This window comes from Pantherophis guttatus, chromosome 3 (genome assembly GCF_059756535.1).
Source record: "Pantherophis guttatus breed Tessera chromosome 3, ASM5975653v1, whole genome shotgun sequence".
Lineage (NCBI taxonomy): Eukaryota > Metazoa > Chordata > Lepidosauria > Squamata > Colubridae > Pantherophis > Pantherophis guttatus.
Genome location: NC_142065.1, coordinates 14,551,832 through 14,560,838, shown reverse-complemented (window position 1 = coordinate 14,560,838; position 9,007 = coordinate 14,551,832). Strand labels below are relative to the sequence as shown.

At 41.8% G+C, this 9,007-nt stretch overlaps 1 long non-coding RNA gene across 1 annotated transcript in view; it reads left to right on the top strand.

Annotated features, from left to right (window-relative positions):
• The first annotated feature begins 2,739 nt into the window (after window positions 1–2,739).
• Window positions 2,740–9,007, top strand: part of LOC117674821 (uncharacterized) — a 52,236-nt gene continuing 45,968 nt past the window's right edge. The window contains exon 1 of the long non-coding RNA XR_004593997.3: window positions 2,740–2,866. This is a non-coding gene — a long non-coding RNA (uncharacterized LOC117674821). The remainder of the gene's footprint in view (window positions 2,867–9,007) is intronic.

Sequence of the window (9,007 nt, the reverse complement as noted above, 5' to 3'; positions counted from 1 at the left end):
GCCAACTTTCCTGTTAACTACTATACAACAAGCTGTCATTCTCCAGACCTGAGTAACACAAGGAGCTTTGCAAACAACTTGAGTCACTTGATTCAGAAAAAGGGCTGTTACTTGGAATCCCCATGATGTTGAGGGTGTGAAGTTATTTAAGTTGCCCTAAAGCTCATTCAATGAAATTGGGAGCACTGCTGGTCTCATTACAATTCATTTACATTTTTATTTATATTTATATTCCATAAATTCTCTCTCTCTCTCTCCCCCTCTCTTTCCAATCCATCCATCCATCCATCCATCCATCCATCCATCCATCCATCCATCTATCTTTCTATCTATCTATCTATTCATCTTCTGTTTTCTCTCTCCCTCTCCCCCTCTCCCTCCATCTCTCTCCCTCTCCCCCCTCTCTCCCATCCATCCATCCATCCCTTGAAATTTCAAGGTGATCTTCATCAATTTTCTTTAAGTCTATAGCAATTGCTCTTTCTTCATACTATAGGGCCATAATGGTGAACCTATGGCACGCATGCCCAAAGTGGCACACAAAGCCATGTCGCAGCCTTGCCTGTTTATCTTCCAGGTTTCTGGCACGCATGTGTGCACAATGATCAGCTGTCCTTTGCATGCGCAGCAGTGCCAAAAACTGGTGTGCACATGCGCACCGGCCAACTGATTGTCAGTTGGTGAGCATGCGCACCAGAACCCAGAAATTTGGCTTTTCTGGAGTGCGATCCCTTCACACGTGCGGCAATGCCAAAAACCAGCCTGCGCATGCGTGCCGGCCAGCTGATAGTCGGGCACGCATATGCGCTAGGACCGGGAAGTTCAGCTTTTCTGGAACACAGCCCAGATGAGCATGCGCACGACATTTCCATGCGACCTTTTTGGCACTCGGTGCTGAAAAGGTTCGCCATCACTGCTATAGGGGATGGGGATGGGAAAAAATCAGGACTTTGGGATCCCTAAATTATAATGGGCAATTTTGTGGTTCAGGAATTGAATTTCCCCTTAGAACATTTCATAGAAGTTAGAACAGAAGTGATCAAAGTTCCTTACCCTAAAATCTATTCTTCCCAAAATGCCTATCTCAAGGTAAATGATACGGTGAATTAAGAAGGTATCTGTTCATCCTAGTGCCAGATTATTCTTTGATAGTGCAAATCCTGGCACTATTTCTTCATACAGGGAAAGACAGAAAATGATCTGAATGGGCAAAGCAAGGATCCATATAAGCAAGGATTCACATGCCCTCTTTCCAAAATGAAGCAGGAGAATAACTTATTGGTTTGTCAGTCTAATGATTTCGTCATTGCTAAGCCATCAAAACAACCCAAATAAAACTTTGTACTTGGGCATCACCTGACAGAGTACACAGGTAATCCTTGATTTATGACCACAACTGAGCCCTAAATTTCTGTTGCTAAGTGAGATATTTGTTAAGTCAGTTTTGCCCCGTTTTATGACCTTTCTTGCCACAGTTGTTAAGTGAATCACTGCAGTTGTTGAGTTCGTAACTCAGTTGTTAATTGAATCTAGCTTCCCTATTGACTTTGCTTGTGAAAAGGTTGCAAAAGGGGATCACATGACCCTGGGATACTGCAACCGTCATAAATGTGAGTAAGTTACCTAAGCTGAATTTTGATCAGGTGACCATGAGGATGCTGCAATGGTTGTAAGTGTGAAAAATGGTCGCAAATCACTTTTTTTCAGTGCCATTGTAACTTTGAATGATCACTAAACAAACTGTTGTAAGTCAAGGGCTACCTGTATTGTAGACCAATCAATATTAGTAGTTCACGAAGAGCTCAGTTATAAAGCAAAGAGGTAACCAAGAGCTGAATATGTTAGAGATAATAACTGCTCATGTGCAAGTTCTAAACCAGTGTTTCTCAATCTTGGTAGCTTGAAGATGGGTGGACTTCAACTCCCAGAATCCCCCAGCCAGCAGCGCTGTCTGGGGGATTCTGGGAGTTGAAGTCCACCCATCTTCAAGCTTCCAAGGTTGAGAAATACTGTTCTAAAATAAAGCAGAAGAACAAAGCCAATATGACCTTAGGCCTATGCCCTCCATTTTCAAAGAAAACACCAGGAATTGCTTTGAAATCCTGAACCTTATTGTTAGGGAACTTGGAGAAGAGTAGCATGAAATAAAAGCAATTGCCAAGAAAAATGTGAAAAGAGACTGCCAAAGACCCAAGGAACAGAAGAAACTGGGTGTCAGAACAAATGATGAATGATATCAAGCAGAGAAACCAAAGTCAAGAAGGACGAAGAACTCAAGGAGAAAATTCACAAAGAATCTTAGAAAGATGTTAGACGAGACAAGAAGAAGTATTGCAATAATGTCTATAAAGGCATCAAAGATGGAAACAGATGCAGTAAAAGGAAACCTTCCCCCAAAAAATCTTTGGACTGAAGAAGTTCCAACCTCAAATTGATAGGCTGAAGTGGCCAAGTGCCAATGGACCAACAATAATTGATTCTGAACTTCTATATGGTAGAGATGCCAACATCTAAGTTAACCTAGAAGATATTCCCTACTTACAAGAACCTGTAATATTAGAAGTTTGTTAAATCCTTGCAAGTCAGAAGACAACAGGAACTCATGGAATAGCTACAGGGGTGGGTTCTACTTACCTTTACTGCCGGTTCGCAATGGGAGTGCGCACACTTCTGCTCATGCGCAGGTCACCCATTATGACGTCATGGTGGGTGGAGCCTCCCGCCGGTTTTACTACTGGTTCTATAGAACTGGATCGAACCAGGGGCAACCCACCACCGAATAGCTACAAAAAACAACAGAAGAAGAATCTAACCAAACCACATTAGCAATTATGGCAAAAGACGAGTAACCAATAGATCATAAGAGGTCAGTCTACATTCTCATACTCCCCAAAAAGGAAATTTAACAGAATTTATGAACTATTGTACAATACTAGGCTAGCAAAATACTGCTTAAAACTGACCATCAAGATACTGAAGTATTGTATACCTTCTGCCTTTTAAGACTGTTTATCAACATGAGGCTCCCCTTGAAGAGCACCCGGAGGCTCCAACTGGTCCAGAATGCGTCCGCATGGGTGATTATGGGAGCGTCATGGTGCTCCCATGTAACACCTCTCCTGTGTGAGCTGCACTGGCTCCCGGTGGTCCTCCGGGTGTGATTCAAGGTGTTGGTGACCACCTTTAGAGCGCTCCATGGCTTAGGGCCTGGATATTTACGGGACTGCCTTCTGCCACCGAGAGCCTCCCACCGGCCAGTATGCTCCCACAGAGACTGGCTCCTCCGGATGCCATTGGCCAAACAATGCGGACTGGCGGCCCCCAGGGGGAGAGCTTTCTCTGTGGGAGCACCTGCCCTCTGGAACGAGCTTCCTCCCGGAGATACGGACGATTCCGGACTTACGTACTTTCTGTCGGGCCCTCAAAACCTTTTTATTTCATCAAGTCGGGCTGGCCTAATTTCTCCAATTGTGTATTTTAATTTTTAATGGGGGATTTTAACTGTTGGGCAGTTAATTTATTTTTAAATTGTTTTTAAATTTGTATTTGATTTTTTTTACTTCTGGCTGTTCACCGCCCTGAGTCCTTCGGGAGAAGGGCGGTATATAAATTTAAATATTAAATTAAATTAAATTAAACATAAAAGAACTGTCAGTCAAGAAATATGCTGTAGAATAGCATTTGGTAGAGAAATAATGAAAGCCTTGGAAAACACATTGAGATCCTGGCATTCTCAGGAATCACCTCCAACACAAACGTTCCAAAGTGTCAATGCTTTTTCTATCCTGCTTCTTCAAAGTCTTTAAGTTTTGCTTTCCTGCTGTTTCACAGGGAAAATCATTGTTTGCACGATTTGATAGGCATCATGGCATTTGAACATGGCTTCTATCCCAATCCTACTAACTTCTAGTCTTTCACATATTTCTTGAAAATCAGGAGTATGTATTGGTGGGGAACTGTAGGTCAATCACGGGCTGGAGTTTGAGGTAGCTTCGAAGTAAAAGAGTGGACAATGCCAGGCCACAAACTAAAAGGACTAAGGGGGACATGATAGCAGTATTCCAGTATTTGAGGGGCTGCCACAAAGAAAAGGGGGTCAACTTATTTTCCAAAGCACAAGAAGGCAAGACAAGAAACAATGGATGGAAACTGCTCAAGGAGAGAAGCAGCCTGGAATTAAGGAGAAACTTCCTAACCGGGAGGATAATTAACCAATGGAACAGCTTGCCTCCAGAAGTCGTGGATGCTCCATCACTGGAGGTTTTTAAGAAGAGATTGGACAACCATTTGTCTGAAATGGAATAGGTTCTCTTGCTTGAGCAGGGGGTTGGACTAGAAGACCTCCAAGGTCCTTCCAGCTCTATTCTGATTGATGATAGATTGATTGATTGATTTGACATTTAAAATGAAATGACATACAATTAATATGCTCCTTTCCATGCGTTACTGTCAGGTAAATATGAGCAGCTGCTTCCAAATGAAATAATAAATAACGTTTCAGACAAATGCAGTCTAGGAAATGGAAGAACCAGTTAATTCAAACCATAAAACGTCTGTGGAGATTCTCAATCATCCAGGTCATGGTTTTCCCAAAGATGCGTTTCCAAAAGGCAACTGGACTTTCTTGGGTTGTTTTTTTTTCCCTTTGCAAGCATTTCACTTCTCATTCAGGAAGGAACTGAAGAAGCTTCATAGATGAGAAGCAAAACATTTTTAGAGAGAAAAAAACCAAGAGAGTTCAGTTGCCTTTTGGAAAAGGGCCTTTGGGACAAGCAATCAAATACAAATATTCTTACCAATTCATGCCTCAATAAGTAGAGTCAAAAGGCAAACTCACTAAACCAGGAACAGTGAGTCACTGAAAAGCATATCCAGTTGCCCAGTGGGAAGCATCTTTAGTAAGAAATATCTTGAGAAAAAAAAAAGTGCAGTAAAAATCCTATCTGGGGGGAGCCTGATGGATCACCAGGGAAACATTCTAGACTGTTGCTTCAATCAATTTCATCTGTACTTAAGGGAGAAAAGGACACATTACATCCTTCAAGTCTAAAGGAAGATGGAAATATGCAAACGTTATACATACACACACACACACACACACAATATATATATATGTATGTATGTATGTATGTATGTATGTATGTATGTATGTATGTATGTATGTATATATATATATATATATATATATATATATATATATATATATATATATATATATAGTTTTCTGTTGAAGCAACCTGGTCTACCCAAATATGGGAAGGAGCATAACTGCTTCCTTTTTGCCTTTCAGCCCCAATCCAGGAGCCCTCAGGCAGTCGCTTTCACGACCAACTATTTTGTGTTAAATTTATTTATTTAAATTTAAATTTATATATTTACATGATTTGGAAATGAGCCAAATTAAATCATGCCTAATAAATTTATGGACAAATGCTAATTATCCCAATCTACTCCTCGTGACCTCTGTAGAATGCCAGAATAACCATTGATTATCATGCTTGTGTAGGGAATTTGTGTTTGTGTGTGTGTGTGTGTGTTTGGGGGAGGAGGGTTATGTGCATGAAATATTGTATCAGGTTTTGGTTGCCACGATATAAAAAAGATGTTGAGACCCTAGAAAGAGTGCAAAGAACAGCAACAAAGATGATTAGGTGACAGGAGGCTGTAGAAGAACAATTGCAGGAATTGGGTATGTCTAGTCAACTAAAAAGAATAACTACAGGTGACGTGATAGCAGTATTCCAATATCTAAGAGGCTGCCTCGCAAAAGAGGGCTCAACCTATTCTCCAAAATGCCAGAAGGCCAGACAAGAAACAATGGATGGAAACCATTCAAGAGATCCAACCCAGAAATAAGGAGACATTTCCTGAAAATTAGCACAATCAATCTGTGGAACGGTTTGACTTCAGAAGTTGTGGGTGCTACATTAGTGGAGATTTTTTTTTAGAAAATATTGGGCAGCTATTTGTCTGGAAAGGTATAATGTCTCCTGCTTGAGCAGGGAGTTGGACTAGAAGACCTCCAAGGTCCCTTCCAACTCTGTTATTCTGTGGTCTGAAATCTTGAAAGTATCTGGCTGAAAGTCTGCAGTGTTAATGATTTTGAAAGTATCGAAAGTATTGAAAGTGTTCTGTTCTTTGCATCCCACCTGGTGTAGGAGATGACCAGGCTGAGCCTGAGGGAGGGGGAGGGGTCAAATGCATCATCAGTCATGAGTCCCTTCGCACCCACAAGAGATCTAAGTCCATCCTACCTTGAATTCCTTTTATACACCGCTAATTTGCTTGAACTATTAGTAGTTCAGATTCTTGTAGAGAGCTTAAGCTTGCAATAAATCTTTGAATGGCCTGGATTTTCTGATTTCCCTGGCACATGACACTTGACTTTCAATTCTTGAAACTCAGGTTCACCCTGAATCTTATATTTAGAAGAAATAGAATAACAGAGTTGGAAGGGACCTTGGAGGTCTTCTAGTCAAACCCCTTTCCTAGGCAGGAAACCCTACACCACTTCAGACAAATGGTTAACCAACATCTTCTTAAAAACTTCCACTGTTGGAGCATTCACAACTTCTGCAGGCAAGTTGTTCCACTGATTAATTGTTCTCACTGTCAGGAAATTTCTCCTTAGTTCTAGAGATTACTTCTCTCCTTGTTTAGTTTCCACCCTTTGCTTCTTGTCCTGCCCTCAGGTGCTTTGGAGAATAGCTTGACTCCCTCTTCTTTGTGGCAGCCCCTGAAATATTGGAAGACTGCTATCATGTCTCCCCTAGTCCTTCTTTTCATTAAAGGAGTAGAGCCTTCTCGGTTGGGGCGCCCACCCTCTGGAATCAACTCCCCTTGGAGCTCTGACGAGCGCCCGACCTTCGCACCTTCCGCCGGGAATTAAAAACTTGGCTTTTCAAATCCCTTGACCTGGTCTGATGATGGGGTTTTAAGGGTTTTAATGGGTTCATTTTAAATTTTTTAGATTTTAGTCTTTATTTTTATTGTGGCTTGTGTTTTATTGTTGTGAGCCGCCCTGAGTCCATTGTGAGATAGGGCGGCATATAAGCCGAATAAAATAAATAAATAAAATAAATAAACTAGACATACCCAGTTCCTGCAACTGTTCTTCATATGTTTTAGCCTCCAGTCCCCTCACCATCTTTGTTGCTCTTCTCTGCATTTTTTCTAGAGTCTCCACATCCTTTTTACATCATGGAGGCCAAAACTGAATGCAGTATTCCAAGTGTGGCCTTACCAAGGCATTATAAAGTGGTATTAACACTTCATGTGATCTTGATTCTATCCCTCTGTTTATGCAGCTTAGAACTGTGTTGGCTTTTTTGGCAGCTGCTGCACACGGCTGGCTCATATCTAAATGGTTGTCCACTAGGACTCCAGGATCCCTCTCACATTTTGATTGGCTTATTTTCATACTTCTACATAGACTAATTGTGAATGTAACTCACTTATACAGCAAAATCCTTTCCCAGACCTAGCAGGACAGTATCATTAAATGACTTTAAGGTCATTCCCAATGCTTTGAAAGTAGGATCAGAGCCAGCCACTGCATCAGAGAGCTCCTATCTATGTAACTGGAGGATTCTGGTTGGGAAATCAATGCGCAGCAATCAAAGGCAGAGATCAGAAAGCTAAACAAATCTAATCTAGTTCAATACAAAGTATTGTATTTATTTTTAAGGCAAATAGTGCCTCCCATAAAAGATAAGGATGAAAGGGAAGCAAAAACATACTTGCTTGGATGTCCTTTCCAGCAGCTTAGACATCTTTTGCTTAACCACAAAAGCCCTCTTGAAAGAGATCTCGGGGAGGAAGTTGGGCAGCCAAAGTCAAATAAATGCCTGACTCTCTGCCAGCTTCGACAATCCAGCCATGGAATCATATAACATCAGTTGAAAGGAAAAGCTTAGAAGTTTGAAGGAGAAAAAGTGTTAGGAAAGGATAAGGAAGCCTATGAAATGAGATATTAAATGCAACATTGCAAACAATTCCTACTGGAAGGAAAATGGGTGACACCTAAACGGATCAGAATGGTTGCATTTACAGCTTTCTAAAATATTGGAAAGGAAAGGAGCCATATATAGGAAACAGAAGGAGGAGAGCATAGCCAAAGAAGTAAATAATAGTAGAATATAAGTGGTTATGGCATCAGGTAAAAGCCAGGAGACTGAGAGTTCTAGTCCAGCCTTAGGCAAGAAAGCCAGCTGGGTGATTTGTGGCCAATCACCAAGAGACTGGGAGTTCTAGTCCAGCCTTAGGCAAGAAAGCCAGCTGAGTGATTTGGGGCCAATCACCAGGAGACTGGGAGTTCTAGTCCAGCCTTCGGCAAGAAAGCCAGCTGGGTGATTTGGGGCCAATCACCAAGAGACTGGGAGTTCTAGTCCAGCCTTAGGCAAGAAAGCCAGCTGGGTGATTTGGGGCCAATCACCAGGAGACTGGGAGTTCTAGTCCAGCCTTCGGCAAGAAAGCCAGCTGGGTGATTTGGGGCCAATCACCAGGAGACTGGGAGTTCTAGTCCAGCCTTCGGCAAGAAAGCCAGCTGGGTGATTTGGGGCCAATCACCAGGAGACTGGGAGTTCTAGTCCAGCCTTAGGCAAGAAAGCCAGCTGGGTGATTTGGGGCCAATCACCAGGAGACTGGGAGTTCTAGTCCAGCCTTAGGCAAGAAAGCCAGCTGGGTGACTCTGGGCCAGTCAGTCTCCCTCAACCCAACACATCTCACAGTGTTGTTGTTGTTGGGAAATAGAAGGAGAAAGAAGTACTGTGTGTTCACTGCTTTGTGTTATAAAAAAAATAATAAAGGGTGGATGCCAATAAAAAAAAAATATATATGTGTGTGTGTCTACAGTTAATATCTCGGGTTTCTTCCCGTGTAATTGTAAACATATCCCTAAAAGGGTAGTAGCATATATATATAACATAACAATCGCTAGAAACTGTAGAGACTGTGCAAGATAACGCTGAAGCTCAGAATGAATTGAGGTTTGCAAGAAATGCCCAAA